The sequence below is a fragment of the Cyanistes caeruleus genome, chromosome 3 (genome assembly GCF_971803275.1).
Source record: "Cyanistes caeruleus chromosome 3, bCyaCae1.hap1.1, whole genome shotgun sequence".
NCBI classification, from domain to species: Eukaryota; Metazoa; Chordata; class Aves; order Passeriformes; family Paridae; genus Cyanistes; species Cyanistes caeruleus.
Window position 1 is genome coordinate 97,190,727 of NC_141703.1, and position 18,012 is coordinate 97,208,738.

An 18,012-nucleotide genomic window follows, 5' to 3' on the forward strand; every position below is an offset into this window, starting at 1 on the left:
ACCAGGATGGCCCCAAACCCCCACCTCAAGCTGGCACAAGACACTTGAAAGAACAGTTTTATTTCTAGCACTTGTCACTCTATCACATCAGTGGGACTGGTTGCAAATTCAGGAGAGAAAGAAAAGAGGACCGAAGCCCCATGGCAATAACCACATCTGTGATCCAAGCACCAAGCTGATTCATCAGCTCAAACAGATGCTCAATTTGGGGTTATTTTTTGTAACATGCTCTTGAAGGTAACTGATTTGTTTGTGACAGAGCCCTGTGGCACTGAGCCATAGATGCCAGGCACTGCTCTTCATCATGCCTTCAGAAGGGCTTTTGTACCTCTCCAGGTGGAGATGAGCTTGCTTTCTCCAAGTACAGCATCTTCCTTTAACAATCAGGCAGAGGAGTCAGCATCCATTGTGTTTGAGAGATGGTGATTCACTGCAGGGGAAAAGCAGGAGATGCTGCCAGTTCAGCTAGCAACTGCAGGCTTGTGGCAGGACAGTGGGAGAAAGAGAAAGCTGGGATGCAAAAGGGAAAAACAAAATAAATTTCCTGTATGCAGAGATGAATTCTTCCCCTCTGTCGAAAACTACAGTCACAGTGCAAACCCATCTGAGACTCATTGCCATCCATTCTTCCACACCAGCAGCATGAGGCAGGACATGAAGACCTCAGAGCAGTTTCAGCAGTGTCTGAGGAGGTAGTTTCAATTGTCCCTGTGTTCTATGGGGCCCTGAGGACACACAGCTGCTCTTGCCTTTGGTCCTCAGCTTCTTGTCTCTCCCCTCCTGACCCATGCCTTGGTGGCACTCAGCAGCTACAAAATAGTACTGAAGGGTGATAGAAGTTGGTCACTGTGACAGACCCCTTTAAAATGAGGATATTTAGAAGAAAACATTCTGTTTCTTTTTGGAAACCTTTTTCCAGCTGCCAGGACATTTTTTTCAATGTACTTGGCAGTGTTTGAGAATGAGAAACTTATGAAATTTATGCTTCCTGATGGTATAGATGACAGCAAATCTCTATGGAGGAAAACAGCACACAAGTTAGGCTCACTAGTGGGGCCAACTCATCAAGTAGTTGGGTTTTGGGGACATTTTTTTCTGCTGAGCTGTTTTGCTTTAATGGATGCCATGACATCACCTCAGACATCTCCTGTCACCTTTTCTCCTATTTTACCTCATATCTTGCTGTGTGCCCTCACTGCTGCATGCATTCAAAGTCATCCATGTACATGGATCCAAAGAGATCCATAGGAGCTGTGCACCCAGCCCATTGGGCACTCAGGTGGCCTGAAAATCCAATCCAGCTGTGCAACAGCTGCATTGAGCCTTGAGGGATGTGTTTGCAAGGTCAGACCCACAACCTGCCAGTGCAGCCACAAACACAGCTGTCTCACTGGTTCCTACGAGCAAGGCACAGCTGTGCACACACAGGCACTATGATTCTGGGGCAGAAGGTTGTAAGGCCTCTCAAATACAGCCTGAACCAAACCCTTAGCTTTTCCACTGCACCATTTTTTCCCATATTGCATGGGAATCCATTTTCCACTGCACCATTTTTTCCCATATTGCATGGGAATCCATTTTCCACTGCACCATTTTTTCCCATATTGCATGGTGCCTGCTGCAGGAAGAGCAATCAAGGTATGAAAATGTAGCTAAGTGGAGTGCAGATCTGATGATCTCCATCATCAGATGCTGAGATACAATTCTATTTTTTTTTTTAAATCATGCTTTTAAGGTTCTTTAGAACTCACAGGAGTCTTTTTCTGGTTATTATGCTGATACAAAAATGATGTGAAATAGGCTGTTGTTTCACAGTGACGTTAAATAGGATCCTGTCTGTACCCCAGAGAATCCTGAGTGGAGACAGAAAAAAAGCAGCACAAAGGGAAATGTGGCTTTCCAACCTATCACATAGGATATTCAGATGAGAAGGGAGAGGACTGACTGCTTTTTCTTGCTCCCCACACTATGTCTGTAGTTTACACAAGTATAGAATAAATGAAGAAGCTGCTTCTGGAGCCTGGATCACACAACTTGTCAAGAGGGTTGGACACACACATGTCCTTCCACCACTGTCTTCACACCACCACTTGAAAGGGAGTGAGTAAATCCTAGTCATCCCAGCTGTCTTTGACTTGACATCTTCAAACTCACATACTGACCTTTTAATTTAGTTGAACTCTCTGATCTTTCAAGGAAGAGGTTCAAGGGCAGGATCTGGTCTACCAAGCTTGGTCAACCCTGCAGTCACACTACCCAATCAAGGCAGCAGCCAAACTGGCTTGCCCCAGGTAACAGTGATAAAAGGGAATTTAGTATAAAAAAAGTGATGATGGTCAGGAGTGCTACCTAGGATGGGATCAAATCTACCTAGGGATACGTTAAAATATAACCAAAAAGAATAGAGGTTTCTCCTTTCCCTTCTTCTTCAATGCTCCCAGGTAGTTAAAGTAATGTGTTTCAGAGAGCTAGAGATTGTGTAATAGGTTAGTGCTTAGGGAATATAACTCGAGAACAGAAGTAATGAAGTGGGGAAAGGGATCCTTAAACAGAACAGGTTTCAGGTAATTAGCAAACAGCATAGTGACACACAGGACTAGCTGGGGGTGGGAAGGAGCTGCTTGACTGCTGTCACTATTCTGTACTTGAAGTCATATCTGCTGCTTTAAAAATGGCCCACAGGAGCACTACCACCGGGTTTCCAAGTCTAGAGAATTTCTCTCTTCCTTTAAGTAGCCACTCTACCTGTCAAACTGAAATCCCCAGCTCATACAGCTTATTGCACACCACCAGCATCTTCTTTCTGTGAAATACAAAACTGCTTACATGTGGTGATTTTCACTTGAAAAGCAATTAAGGCTATCTTTTTTCACCTTATTTATTGTTAACTACTGAGCTAGCCTGATTCTACAATAATGTAACCCTTGATGATCCTCTACATCATTAAAAACATGTGCTTGGTCCCTTCTGAATGTTCACAGTGGCATCTTAAAAAGAATTCAAGATCTTTATTATTTTTCCCCTTGTGATGTCAAGTGCTGTTTATAAGTTTATCTTCTGTATTCTTGCACGCTTTCTTCAAATTCAGAAATGAAGAACAGAACCTTCTTCCCTTATTTCATCACCCTGATCTGCTTGCCAAGCCTCATGTTACACAAGAGATGGGAGATGTATCTCCACTCAAGACATCCAGCCTCCCATTTACTGAAGGAGAGCTCCCCCTTTTGCAGGGAAGGAGGAGGAAAGTGTCTGTTAACTACAGGGGAAGAAAACAGCCTCAGCAGCTCAGAGTAACCTTCAATTTATCAGCCACCTGCCACTGACTTCTCACACTAATACAGGAAAGTTGTTGCAGGATATAAAGAAAATTGCTTGCCTATACCAATGGCTTTTGCTGTACCAAGGTAACCTGCTGGGCCTCTGCAAACCTTGATGCCATCACAAAAGTCTCGTATGTGGGCAAAACTGACTTAATGGCTTCAGCTGGTTTAATGATGCCTCAGAAAGAGAATGCTTTTAGCTAATAAAGGTGAGGGGAAAAGGACTTTGAAGGCATTGAAGAGGAGGAAGGTAGAGGGGGTTGCTCTTTACTGGTCCTATCTCCAGTGAGAGAAATATGCTCTTTACCAAAAATGCACAGTAAAGGATTAATCCCAGAAATTATGAGAGCACACAAGTTCCTACTTGATGTTTTACACTTAGAAATCTAATTTCTAGGTGTATTTACATGAAAGTAGATGTGTCATAAGAGCTATCCCAATAAAGGAAAAGTATTGTTCAGCTTAATGAAAAGCAAGCATAAAAGATAACATAAAATAATAAACCACTGCTCACTTACAGTTCCCTGCCTTGGAGAGGCCATGGCTGCAGACTCTTCCCCTGCTGTCCATTGCATATTTTAGAAGGGGCAATTTGCAACCTGGAAACAGATGTTCTGGGTGAAAAGACACTGAAAAGCTGAGGCTGAAGTTTTGCTTCTTTGGCTGTGAGGCTTATGAAAGGGAGTTTTTCTGCTTTGGAGGATTTTTCCCATTTTTCAGAAGAAAAGTTGAAGAGATTTTGCATCAGGCCATGAAACAGTAAAAGGTTTCCTACTAAAAAGCAAGGAAGAATATAAGGTACCTTGTATGAGTCATACAAATGAATATGTTGCAGAATTAGCAGTCCTACTGCTAAACCAAGGCCACAGAGACAGTGCAGGTCACAGATAATTACCTATGTCACAGGACCTGCTCCTAAATCCATGCTGGCTGGTCTGAACCATGTAGGTGCCATGTGATTGTGCTGAAGACAACCTGCCCCATAACCTTGCCAGGCACTGAGGTCAGGCTAACAGGCCTGTAGCTTCCCAGGTGCTCCTTCTGGCCCTTTTTGTGAATGGGTGTCACACTGGCCAGCTTCCAGTCACCTGGAACTTCACCAGTGAGCCAGGATTGTTGGATGGAGATGGCTTTGCAAGCTCAGCTGCCAGCTCCCTCATCACCCTGGGATGGATCCCATCTGGGCCATAGATTTATAAACATCCAAGTGGCTCAGCAGTTCTCTGACTGTCTCCTCCTGGATAACAGGGGGACCATTCTGCTCTCTGATACAATTTACCAGCCCAGGAGGACAGCTGTCCTGAGGATAACCTGTCTTAATGCTGAAAACTGAGGGAAAGAATGTATTAAGTAACTCTGCCTTTTCCTCATCTCTAATAATTATATTTCCCCCATGTCCAATAAAGAATGGAGGTTTTATTTGCCCCTTCCTTTGCCCTTAATGTATCTATAAAAACATTTTTTATTCTCCTCCACAGAAGTTGCCACGTTCTAATTAAGCTTTCATCTTTCTAATTTTTTTTCTGCATGACCTGATGACATCCTTAAATACTTCCTAAATTGCCTGCCCCATTTTCCAAAGGTGATACACCCTCTTTTTTTACCATGAGTTCCTACAGCCTGGTCATCTTCCCCACTGGCTCATCTTTCAGCATATGGGGATGGTCTGTTCCTGCATCTTCACTCTGTTTTGAAGCATGTCCATCTTTCCTGGACTCCTTTGTTTTTAAGGGCTGCTTCCCAATGAACTCTCTGAATAAGTCTTTTGAATAGGCCAAAGTCTGCCCTCTGGAAGGTCAGTGCAGAAGTTTTATTGATGCCCCTCCTTGTTTCACCAAACACTGAATATTATATTCAATGTTTGAATTATTCATTATATTCATAATATGAAATTAAAGAAATTTCATGGTCACTGTGCCCCAGATGGCCTCCAACCACCACATCTCCCACCAGCCCATCTCTGTTTGCAAACAGCAGGTCTGGCATTGTTCCTCCCCTGGTGGGCTCACTCTCCAGCTGTGACAAGAAGTTGTCCTCCACACACTCTAAGAACTTCCTGGACTTCCTCTACTCTGCTGTGTTGAGTTCCCAGCAGAAATCAGGCAGGTTAAAGTCTTCCACAAGACCAAAGGCTGGCGATATTGAAATGTCCTCCAGCTTCTTACAGACTAAATCATCCATCTCTTCATCCTGGTTAGGTGGTTGATAACAGACTCCCAGTAGGATGTCAGCCTTGTTGGCCTTCTCCCTGATTCTTACCCATAGGCACCAACTTTATCATCATTAATCTCAATTTCCATGGTGCTGAGAGCCTCCCTAATATAAAGAGCCACCCCTCCACCTCTTCTCCCTCTCCTGTCTCTTCTGAAGAGCTTGTAGCCATCCATTGCAGCGCTCCAGTTACGTGTCATACCACCACATTTCTGTGATGGTGACAGTGTCATGGCTTTCCTGATGTACAACACCTTCCAGCTCCTCTTGTTTGTTACCCACGCTGCGTGCATCAGTGTACATGCACTTCAGCTGAGCTGCTGATTTCACCCCTGACTTACCACCCTTGGGCTCATCTCTGGAGAGCCTGGTTTCATCCCTCTCCCCCTTCTAAAGCTCTCTCAACCAGCCCTGCCAACTCAGGAGTGAGAATCCTTTTGTCCTCTCTAGAGAGATGAGGTCCAGGTACGGTGCCGTACAAGTTTCCCCCTGTTCAAAAAAATCAAAATTGTGCTGATGGAACCAATCCTTAAGGCACTTATTGATTACATGGGTTTTCCTGTTCCTTTCATCATTCATCCCTGCTACTGAAGGAACACCACCTGTTTAGGGGACAGGGAAGTTGGAAGACAAACTGTCTTTTCATGATGGATTTTACATACAGCCCATCAATCTTCTAAAAAAAGCTTTTCAATTTTGGATTGAGGTTTTCCTTGTCCCTTATTTCAGTCTGTCTTTGCTAACAGTGGTTTGATGTGATCAGTCTCTGTCATGTTTCTAGAGGGGCTGACTCAGCTTCCTAGAAGAAAGAAGTAATTTAAAGAAGGAAGGAAGGAAGACCACCCTCCCTCGCTGTCACCATCATGCATCTGAAGATCCAGAACAGACTCTGCCATTACCTGCTGATGTCAGTTTCTGGTGCTGCAGTGCATTTTTCCAATAGGCTGACTATAAACTCTGTAGTGAGGTTTCTTTTCTTAGAACTAGAAGTCATATCCCATTTCTCAGAACTAGAAGTCATATCCTTTCAGCAGAAGAGGATTTGACTCTCAGGCTTTACTCTCACTTTTAGTTTTTGACCACCATCAAAAACAGGATGCAAGATGAAAAGGATTGTCATTTAAATCAAAAGACCATTTGTTACAATGAAGCAGGAAAAATAAATCAAGAACAACTAATGCCTATGCCTCAACAGCATTGTTTTCCATGCAGTTTTTATTTATTCAGCAATGCCTGCAATTACCAAAGAGAAATTTTCAATTCACTTTATAACCCTGACATTAGTTCATAGTCTTATGCAGCAATTCCTTTCCACACCCCTGGTTTCCAATGGATGCTGACTGCTGGGACTGTGAGGAGGCCGAGCTGGTGTGTCCTGCTCTCTGCTTTCTTCCCAGGTTTGGAGATCTTGCTTGGAGATGAAAGCATCTGAGGCATCTGAGATGCAACTTTTGCTCATCCATTCATCTTTGGCAGCTGCAGTATCATTTGGCCCCTGGGTTCATGTTTCCAATTTATCCTATTTTCCAGAGCAAACAAGTCTCTTTCTTAGTGGTTCTAGTCAGATGATTTGGTAATGCCTCTGATTTCTGCATATTCTCTGCCTGATTTCTTTTTATTTTTTTCCCCCCTTTTTTTTTTTTTTTTTTTTAATAGATATTACCTTTTGGCTTTTCTTCAGTGTTTGCCACAGTTAATGGTGTGTTCAGTGGCTAGAGCTCCGTTTTTCCCATTAGATCTCCTCTTTGATAGGGTCCCTCTTATTGCACTCTTCAGTGGAATTACCTCTTTACTGTTATTTGGGGACCATATTGATAAAAAGATCAGATGTGGCATTGCACATGTCTTTTCATTTCCTGACACCAGCATTCCTGTTGCTGCCATTTTCTTTCCTTGTGCTAAAAATCTCAAAGGAATTTTTTCAAATGTAAATTTTATGGCTCTCCAGTCCTCCTATGTGTCTCCCTGTGAAGCCAATCACACTGGGTAGGTAACTGCTTCTCTGCTCCATGTACACACTTGTGCCTTCTTTCCTTGGATTGTCTCTGCAGTGGTTTCTTTGTGCATTTTGCACTGAAGTCAAAGCTATCAGACACCCAAAATTACCCACAGATCATGAGGATCCCAAGAGTGATATGCTGCATATTCAGGCCACAGGGTATACAATGCATCCAGCATTAGAGAATCAGCTTCAGGGAAACACAAGATCAGCTTGCTCACAGGCAATTCAGCACAATTTTGTGCTCACTCTCTTTGTGCTCGTACACTCATTTTCTGAAAGCTCAGACCATGGACTCTAAACCAGATTTGAACTCCAAACTCTTTTTAATGCTTAACATGGTCCTCCCTCAGTATCCATACAGATCAGTTGTAAAATGACCAAAGAGTCTGTAAAACATCTGCAGTTGTAAAAAATAAGCATAAAGCCAGAGTGCTTCAGAACAATGCTTTTTCAGTCTTACAGTAAAGCTGCAGTAAAGTCTGTCAACAAGAAAAAAATATTCATTTAATTTTTTTTACAGTGAATTCATTCTTAGTAAATGGGAAAGTTCTTAACAGTGTTTCACTGGAGACTAAAGCTTTCCCCTCTCCTCTCCTCCCCATGTTCTTTAAAAAATACCTGCACTTTTAAAAATCAGGTGGCAAATGGGGACACTAGGGAGAACATTTCCCCATTTTGCTGCTGTCCCCCTTTCAGCTCCCACTGAGGCAGGCAGCCATCCCTCAGATTTCTCTAAGGTTATTTTCTCCCACATTTGCTCTATTCCAGGCAACAGATGTCTGCATATCTTCTCTTCCATTTTTTTCAATGTAGTCATTCCATACAACATCACCCTTATTTTATAGGCAGGGGAAAATTAACACAGGGTAATTGGATGAGCTGCACAGAGTGGTGTGGTTTAGCTGGCAAAGCACTGTCACCATAAACTCGGGGCTGCTGCCACACCAGCATCTCACATACCCCACATACCATCCTGACCATGGGTGAATCATCTCCTTGCTGTTCAACACCTTCAGCCCATCAGGTAACAGCTTCCCATTTCCTTTCTGGATCGCTCCATCCTTCCTGGCTTTGACATTTATTTATTTTTCAACAGCTCCAACTCTTCCCCTACCACCCCACCCCTCCATATCATTCCAGGCACCCACTGTGACCCTGAGCAGCAAAACCTCTTTCTGCATGCTGGGGGGAATTGTGGGTTTAGTTTATTTTGGGTCCCATCTGGGCTCCCAGAAGGTAGGAGGGGTGGCAGGTTCAGCCTCTGGCCTGGAATGGTGCACCCCATGGCCATTCTTCTTCTTCATTCCTAAGGGAGTCTCAGGAAGCCCCTTGCCTGGAAAGAGCTGGTTTGATGTCAGGTGAGTGGTGGGTAAATTCTGTTTTGCTTTGGGAGGGAAGTGTTGAATTCCCTGTGAGTCAATGGCACATGTCCCTGCCCAGGCCTCTGAGGGGATGTTTGTAGCAAGGGACAAACATGAACCTAGGGATGCTCATTTAGCAAGGCAAGGCTGTACAGAGCACCAAGGTTTTATGCAACAGAGGTAAAGTCTGCAAGGACAAGCTGATTTAATAGAGCAGCCCAAACCATCCAAGAAGTAGGATGAAACACCTTTAAAATTCAGGATAATTAGTTAACAGCTTGATGATGGCTAGAAAGATGAGCAGAAAAGAGACAGGGAGCTTAAATCTCTTAAAGATCAAATGATATTTTTCTAGAAATGTGGTGCAAAATTTTCCTGTCAAGGTCATGCAGAAATACAAGGCTTGAAAGAGTGGTGAGCAATCTGGAGAAACTAAAGTTTGGCTTCTGGAGAACTTCAAAGGAAAAACATGTCAACCAGGCACATCACTTCAAAAAAAAAAAATCAAATTCAGCTAGAAAAGCAAAACTGTCTCACAGTTTGTCCCCTGCTAGATTTCAATAAAACCTTTGGCACTACTGGGGCTTGATGTTGTGTCTTGGAACAGTGATGGTCCCAGTGTGAGCTTGCTGTGCCACCCGAGGGGGCTGGTAGAACATGGGCAAACACAGTCAAAGCCAGTTGTATTAGCAAAGGCAAAGGTGAATGAAGCAGTGAATTAAGTCGTGAACATCTGTTATCCAATGCATAAATATGTTTCCATGTATAATAGGAATGAAATGAAGGTGTCAGCAGATTTTTAGTTTACTTTTCCTGACTTTGATTTTTTTTTTTTTTTATTTTACATATGAGAGGAGCATAACTGTCCCCTTTACAAGGTGTTTGCAAAGTCACACATCTTCCTCCTAGCAGTAAGTTATAGTACCGAGCCCACTTACTCCAGTTTCTGTTCCAGAAACATCAGCTCGCTAAGGACATCACATTGTGCTTTGCAGCGGGCTGGATGCATCACCCCTAGAGGGAAGCAGTACCCCGTACCCATTTTTGCTGCTCTATTCCCGTTCTCAGAGCTTTGTGGCCGGCTGTCCCGGCTCCGGGCGAGGCTCCGGGCGCTTTCCCTCGGCGCTGCCGGGGGCCCAGCGGGGCCGGGGGCGGGAGCGGGGCTCCAAACGCTGCCGGTGGCCGCGGAGGGACCGGCCGAGCCTCCCCGCCGCTGCCCATCCCCGACCATCCGAGCAGGGAGACGAGGGGAGCCCGAGCAGGGAAGCGGAGGGCTGCTGGAGCAGCGGCCGGGAGGATGCGGATGTCCCCCGGTGATCTGTACCTATTTCTGGGCGTGCGAGCTCCTCCCGGCCCCCGGTACCGTGCTGGCAGTCAGCCTTGCCGGAGCTCTGCCTGACAAAGCAAGGTGCTGTTCGATGGGTTTATAATTCCGGGTGTCTTGAGCTCCTGCGTCCCCACCGCCTGTGGAAATACCCTTCTGCACAAGCACAATTCTAAGATTGTAGATAATCCCATTCCCGTCCGAAGGCAGAAAAATCAACCCTTAACTGAAGTATCCAGCCTCACGTTGTTCGCTTGTAGAATTAGCTGGGCGGTAGAGATCACATTAATAAGTCTTCCTGTGTTCCATATTTTTAAATACAGACACTGCAATATGTTTTCCAAAAGAGCCCATCTCTCTGCTAGTGAGACTTTTTTTCTCATTCTCTAAATTGCTGGGACATTGCCTTTGCGTTTTCTGAGCTACCTATTTGTGGTTCATTTTGAAATACCTCTAACATCTTTTTCCAGACAGACTTTTCAGCAACAAATTCTCCCTCATTTTTTCTTTTTTTTTTTTTTTCTTAATCATTGAAACACCTCTTACATGGAGGAAATCTGGGAAGGGAAACAGAACGAAAAAATTTTGGTTTGTCTGATGCAAGGCAGAATCTTGCTCTTTTGGGGGGATTTGTAAAATGGAATTTTCACCAATGTTCCATTTCCTCATACATCTTCCTTTAGGAAATTAATATGCACAGAATTTTAGGAAAAGGTTAAGGAAATAAGAGCAAGAGGGACAACATTATCCTGGCCCTTTCCAGGCTTTGGTATTCATGGAGAGAATAACTCCCCATTAATTAGGTTTTTACAATTTGTTTAATTCAAGCACACAGAAATTAACGTATATGTATCACTTATTATTGCACTTACTTCCTGACTGGATATCCAAAAAAGGAAATTCAGCTGTGCTGAATGGCATGTGTCACTGGTAGCACAGAAAAAGAACAAACTTCCCAGGAAGACCCTGAAACATTATATGCCTTATAATTAGGCATATAATTCCTTAAAGGTAACCTATTCTTGCTGGTAGATGTGTTGTGGTAGCAGTGATAAAGGATACACAAAAGGCAAGGTTGGTAGGTAGGGGTAATGTGCTCTATAAGATTAACTCATAAGACATGTCAGCTTTTGGAGCTCACAGGTACTTTGACCCCACACAGAGAATCTATAAGCATATCTCTGCTTGTACTATGGGGGCTGTCACATATGGACCATATGCTTTTTAGGGGAGTTTGCTTTCCATGCTATTAATGCTGCAATGTCACAGCTGCTGGTGTGGAGTACCACTGCAGTGGAAAGTGGGAGCTCTCTAGTTGCTGCAGCTTACTGGAGGTGTTCCTGCAGCTGGGTTTAGGCAGCTGCATGCTTTGCCCACCTTGGCTGCAACACACACATCTAATGCTGACAACCAGGCTCTTCCCCTTCAGCCAACACTGCTCTTAGCAAGGCCTGAAGGAAATTCACAACCCAACACCTGCACCCAGCTTGGCTTCCCCAATGAAAGACTGAGAGCAGAAATTGCTCTCAGAAATTGCTGTTATGGCACTTTTATAAACTCTGTTAAATTTTTACAGCCACAACTTTGCCATCCATTTGAATTTGGATTTATGTTACTTGGATTTATATTAAAGCTGGTTTTGCCTTTTGCCCACCAATGCACAAACCTATTTTTGGTAGATTTATTAAAATGACTGAGGAGAGAAAAAGGAGGAAAAACATTTAGATACCATCCAATACTCAAAGAGGACAACTAGATATTTTTGTTTCAAGAACTTCTATAATTCTACCTTTATGGTCCCTGTTCAAAGGTCTTCAAAGCTGACAGTGTTCTTTGAATCAAACTCTGTGGACACATAGGCTTTTAAAAAGTAATTCCACACATTACTGTAGTCTGGGATAGTGACTCCTCTTTCCCAGCCTAACTTGCTGAATGCATCTCCTCTCTGCATTAATGAGGACATATGGAAAGATAGGAAAGCAATGTCCCTGTTTCATGCTAGGAATTGTGACATTTGCAGGCTGCACAAGCTCCTCTAGGAAGTCTGCCGCTGCCCCTAGAGGTGGGAAAAAAAATTGGAGGCCATAAGTTAATTCTATTTTTGTTCAAACAGCCTGTGGAAAGCAAAATAGAGTTTCCTGTGAAAACATGGTGCTTCCAAAGCCTTCTGAGCCTAGCAGTGACTATGGTGCAGTGTCACACAGCCAGCCTCCCTTGCTTTTGCCTGTGAGAATTTACATAGGCGAACAGCAATGCTGCTCCTTAGGGACCCATTTCTCACACAGGCTGGTAAGGACAGCTCCACAGGGGTGACATTTATAGCTCTGTGTTTCAGCAGTTGGGGAGAAGGTTGTGGTCATGATGCCGATGCCTATTGTTGCATGATTTCTGCTGGCCAGCCAGCAAGTGTTCCCTGAGCAAAATGGTTCAGATCTGTCTCATTAAAATGCTTCCCTCTAAAATGGACAGGGGTTGTTGCCAGGATGTTTTTGTAGCCTCATTATAACCCTGGAATCCCCCACAGATTGCAGACACTTTCAGACCAAGAAACAACAGCTGAAACAACACCTCATTTTCAGTCAAAGTTGCAGACCAGAAGAAATTTTATTCACATTTCCCAGGCTTATATTCATGGGCTACCTTTCACCTGCTAAAGTGAGATTTTAAGCTACTGCTTGTCCCTGCTCAAAACACACATTGGAGGAAAACCCAGCAACTGCAGCCAGACAGATACATCAATCCAACTATCTTGAGAGGTTATGCAAACCAATATGCTGACCATACTTTATGGGTGTCATTGTTAAATTTCACTTTCTTTAATCAGGATCACTGTCCTGATCCTCTAAATTCCCAGAAGCAGCAGATAATAATTTGGCTTCTGTCCTGGCACTAAGGTAAGGTAAGGCTTTAACAGTACATTGTCAAAATAAAAATTATTTCATAAATCAAATGTATGCAGTGCAGTGCTAAAAACTAGCACTTCTCTCCTTTTCTCATCAGCTTGCTTCTCTGTGTTACAAGACTTGGGCATACCCCAGAAAGTCCCAGGTTTTTTGTAGGAACTCAGAAGTCTGCATAATTTTTTCAATCACCATCTTTTTCAAATGTAGATGCTGTAGTGTTTTGACACACCAGGTAGGATTAGTAGCAAAGGGCAGAGTAGTCCCTTGCAGTTATGGGCAAAAACTCCCGTGATGCCCTTCCCAGAGTATCAGATTATATCTTCATGGTAACTAGCAGCAGAGAACAAAGAATGTTAGGTGTCTTCCAGTTCCTGGTCTAGGCAGAGTTAGATCACAGATCTATCTGTTAGATCTATCTGTCCTCATCCCAGCATTGCTCTTCAGTTCAAATGGCTCTTTTCCCTTTTCCGTTCCCTACAGCAATCAAGCTCTTCTCTGTAACTTTGCTAAAGTGACCAAATCCTTCCATCCCTTTTCATACTGGACAGGACAAATACCATTGCTCTTCTCTGAGACAGTGGCTGCAAACAACATTTTGGATCCATCTTTCCTCAGATTCGGGGTTTCAGACCCATAAGGTCTTACCAAAGGTACACTGGCAGCTGACTCAAGGACAGTGCTTCCTGACCAGAGAGGGTTAATCATCAACAGTATCCAGATGGTTTGTGACTGGGCCTGGTGGTGATGCATATACTTGGGGAATTTCCAGGTTTTGTTCATGATTCATTCAGCTTTGACTTCCCTGGCTGAAAAGGGAAGATCTCACAAAGCACAGTAATAGTTTGCATTATAGAGCTTTTCACATACAGCTTTGCATGAACTGAACTGGAGATTTTGAGATGACTCTTTCATGGCAAAGTTGTATTATTACATCATGAGACTGGATCTGTACAGTGTTCCTTTTTGTTGTCTACAAGCACAGTCTCCCAGGGAACTCTTTTAAAGCTTTTTTAATCTGTCTCCAAAGCCATTTACTGCTGCAGTGGGAGAGGCCCTAACTATCCTTCAGTCTGCTGTTTTGCTTGTATCCCTGCTTTAATAATGACAGTAATGCAAACTGTCACTCTCCTTTTATTCCAAAGGCAGCTGACTGCTTACAACCTGACACTGGGATGGCATCTTAGAATATAGCTACAGTCATTCAAACGAGCTATAAGAAATGCAGGAGGGCATCCTTTTAGCATCAGGAATATAGGCTTTACTGTTGGCATTTCAATGATAATGAGATGCAGCTTGTCAGTGTGTTGTGTGAGCACCTGCATCATCCTTAAGATGCTGATCCCACTTCATCTAACTTCAGGTCCCTCTGCAGCTAACTGCCAGGAGTAAGCTTTAGTTAGAGGATGTGGTAGCAGTTTCAAGGTCAAATTGTGCATATTGCTCACAATTTCTGTGCCTGATATATTCTGAAGAGATTGATGTAGTAGGTTGGGCTTTGTTCTCCTCCTCATGGAGCAGGAACTTGCAGAACCTTACAAGATGTTTCTTATCATGAATGTGCTCAGCAACGTGAGCACTGCAGCACTGCTGGCAGCCATGCATATTTAGCACAGACTGGTACCCACCCGTGCTTTCTTCTCCTCTGCCCTCATTACACTCACACTCCCTGCCTTCCACTGTGGCCTGATGGCTGCTTTAAACTCCCACAAGCTCCTGCCCCTTCAGATATCCCCTGCTTTCACCTCTGGGTTGCTGGGCACAGGGATGTGCTCTCTAGTGGTCCCAGTGCAGCATGTCCCCCACAGCACTGGCCAACATCCTGGCTGCAGTCTGCATTCCTGGCTCTCCACCTGTGCCTGCAGGAATGCTCAGCTTGTAGGGGGCAGCAGGAAAGCCTCCTGAGAGCTGTAGCACAGCTTGTGCTCTTCCCAATGAGAGCAGCCTGTTGCATGTCCTTTCTGTGAAAAGCCCCTTAACCAGTGAATGATCTTCCCCACCATTTAGTCTAGCCTGCAATACTCTGCTGGAAAGGCAGACCCATTTCTCCACTGTGCCATTCCCTTATTTTGCCAATGACTCATCCTCGCTGTGATTCCTTTGAGAAGCAAGCTAGTACCATCAATTAAAAAAGAGAAAAAAAATAAATTAGAAAAGAAAACAAAACAGTCAATCTTCCCAGCTTCTCAGCTACATCCTTTATATTTCAAACTACCGGCTCTTTGAGACATCTCATTTTGTGTGCTGAACTGCATCAAGCACTGGTGTCTTTTTCCCAATGATCTATAGGGAAATTAATTTGGATCAGTGTGGTATTCTGTGGATGACTACAACTTAAATTTAAAAGAAATGTATGGCAGTAAGGATAGAGTTGTGTTTTACACACTCGAGAGATGCAGATTTATTTCTTTACAGCATCCTGAGTATCTCAGGGTGGGTTGCTGAGTGATGCAGCTTTCTGGTCCCTAAGATAAAGATACATTTTCACAGATACAATGTTTGAATATTGCTGTGATTTAACATTTTGGGAGTTTGGAAAATGTGTCCCTTGGATTTAATTCTGTATTGATATCAAACCACAGACCTAGATAAGAAAGAGATTTGAAGAAAGAAAAATAAGGTAGAGCATATCAGAAGTTGAGGCCAATTCACACAAACCTTATAAGACTTAGAGGGAGAAAGCAAAAATACCAATCCCATATTTCCTAGAATTTTGTGATTAATCTGTAAAGATTTTTAAGCCATAAAGGCTCGCTGTCAAACTTCTGACACTTTGAAGATTTCTTTTCATGAAATGGCAAACTTTTTGTGCAGTCTGCTTACAGTGTCACAGTGAGGACACATTCAAGTAAAGGGAAATAGAAAAGTTGGTACTTCAACTTTGGAGTCTCTCTAAAGTTTCTGGGGATTCAAAGCACACAGTCAAGTAGTTCCCTCTGCTGGAGTAGCCTTGGCCACCTGGAATTTATCCCATAACTGTGTGACATTGCTCTGAATCACCTCAGTAATCCAATAAATCCAACCCTAGGGAAATAGAGCTGTGAAAAAATGTAATTATAGGCTTATAAAAATCATAATTTTCTAATATTGCATTGCTTTCCCAAGAGAAATATATTACCCTGGGGATTGAAACGGGCATGTATTTGCTTCATCCATCGTTACAATACATGTAATCTACTGCCACTTCTACCTACAAGATGTGAGACTGAGGTCCTGTTACTGCAACAACTCTGGTGAAATTAGAGTACTTATGTAAAAAAAATCTGCATGCCTTTAGATGAGTATCAGAGCCATTAAAGCAATTTTATTTTAGTATTATTTCCACTCTTTATTTTACACACACTTCATCTTTTCATGGAGATGTGTTGCCTACAGTGGACCTACACCAATGTACACTAGTAAGGGCCAGAATATGTGTGTTTAAAACTGTCAAAAAGCCCTTGAGAGGAGTACCTCATCAGGAATATGTTTTCATGGGGTATGAACTGTTCTTCACCATTCCAATAAAGCAATGCAAATCAAAATTCCTTCAATCACTCTGAAGAGCCTTAACAAAATTCTGCCATCATTCCTACTGCTTGTAGGCAGACCTTGAGACTGAAGTGGCACTCTTGGTTCATGATTCACTTGCCCTGTCCTTCAGAAGTAGAGATAGATCAGCAGCCTTGTTCTGTGGCAATTTCTATGTTGATTCCTTCAAAAACACATTTAGAAAATGGGCCAGGATTTTTCAACAAAGATGTTTTTTCCTTTGAAAAAAATTGATATATTAGCAATGGTGAGCCGTGATCAAGAGATAAAAATCACTCCTGTCTCCAGAACCTTTTTCCACCCCAACATCCCAAGCTTAGGTAGCCTGCAGGTTAAGGTGTTTGAGAGTTGAGATACTCAGTTAAGCAGCTCAGCTCTGTGACAGCAGCCAAACTGTCCTTGGCTGTTTCAGCATGAGTGAGTCTCACTTTCTGCTGTCCTGTGTACCAAAACAGTAAAGGCTTCTTCATTCAGTCATGGAGTGGAAAATGGTTGAACTCATCTCTCCTGGGTGTGCTTTGCAAGTTTTCTGCAGCTTGAGGGGCAGCCCCTGTGAGGAGCTGCGAGGTCTGACTGTGGTACCACCACAGGGCCCCAGTGGTGCCTCCTCTGAAATGGCCAAGGGCACTTCTGTGAAAACATATTCCATGAAGGGTGGTAAAAGCCGAGAAAAAGGGAAGAACAAAGCAGAAGAGTCTCAGGCACTGCATGACAGAGCTGGAAACACCCCCCAAAGCTGACTGTGGCCCATAGGTAATCCATGCCAGAGCAGGTACTGTAGCCCATGAAGCACCCCGTTGGAGGATAAAAAGCCTAAGAAGGAAGGAGCAGGAGAAGAAAATGGTGAGAAACAATGAATAGAAGAAAGAAACTATTGTGCCTCCTGTATTGCCTTATGAAAGGGAGTGAGTGCCACCTGCAAAAATAGCAATGGGAACGAAGACAAGAAATGAAAGAGGTGTCTGAAGTGAAGGTGGGACTGGGAAAGTAAAGGAAAAGCCTTTCCCCTAAGTATTGAACTTTGTTTGACTGCTTTGTTTCACAGCACCTAGACAAGCAATTAAATGTTTATATTAATTGACAATAAATTAATTTCCCAAGTCCTGCTTCTTTTGCCTGTAACAGCAATTGCTGGCAACAATCTACCTGTCTTTACCTCAACCCACACATTTTATCACTCTCCTTCTTCCTGTTCTCTCCCTTTCCCACTGGGGAGGGTAAGCAAGTGGCTGCTGATTTGTTTGGCTGAGGTCAACCCACCACATCTCCCAAATATTTGTGGCATGAGAAAAACATTTCTTGTTCTCTTTGAGTGGTGGAATACCTGGTGGGGATTATGAAAGATACGAAGAGGCTGCCTGAA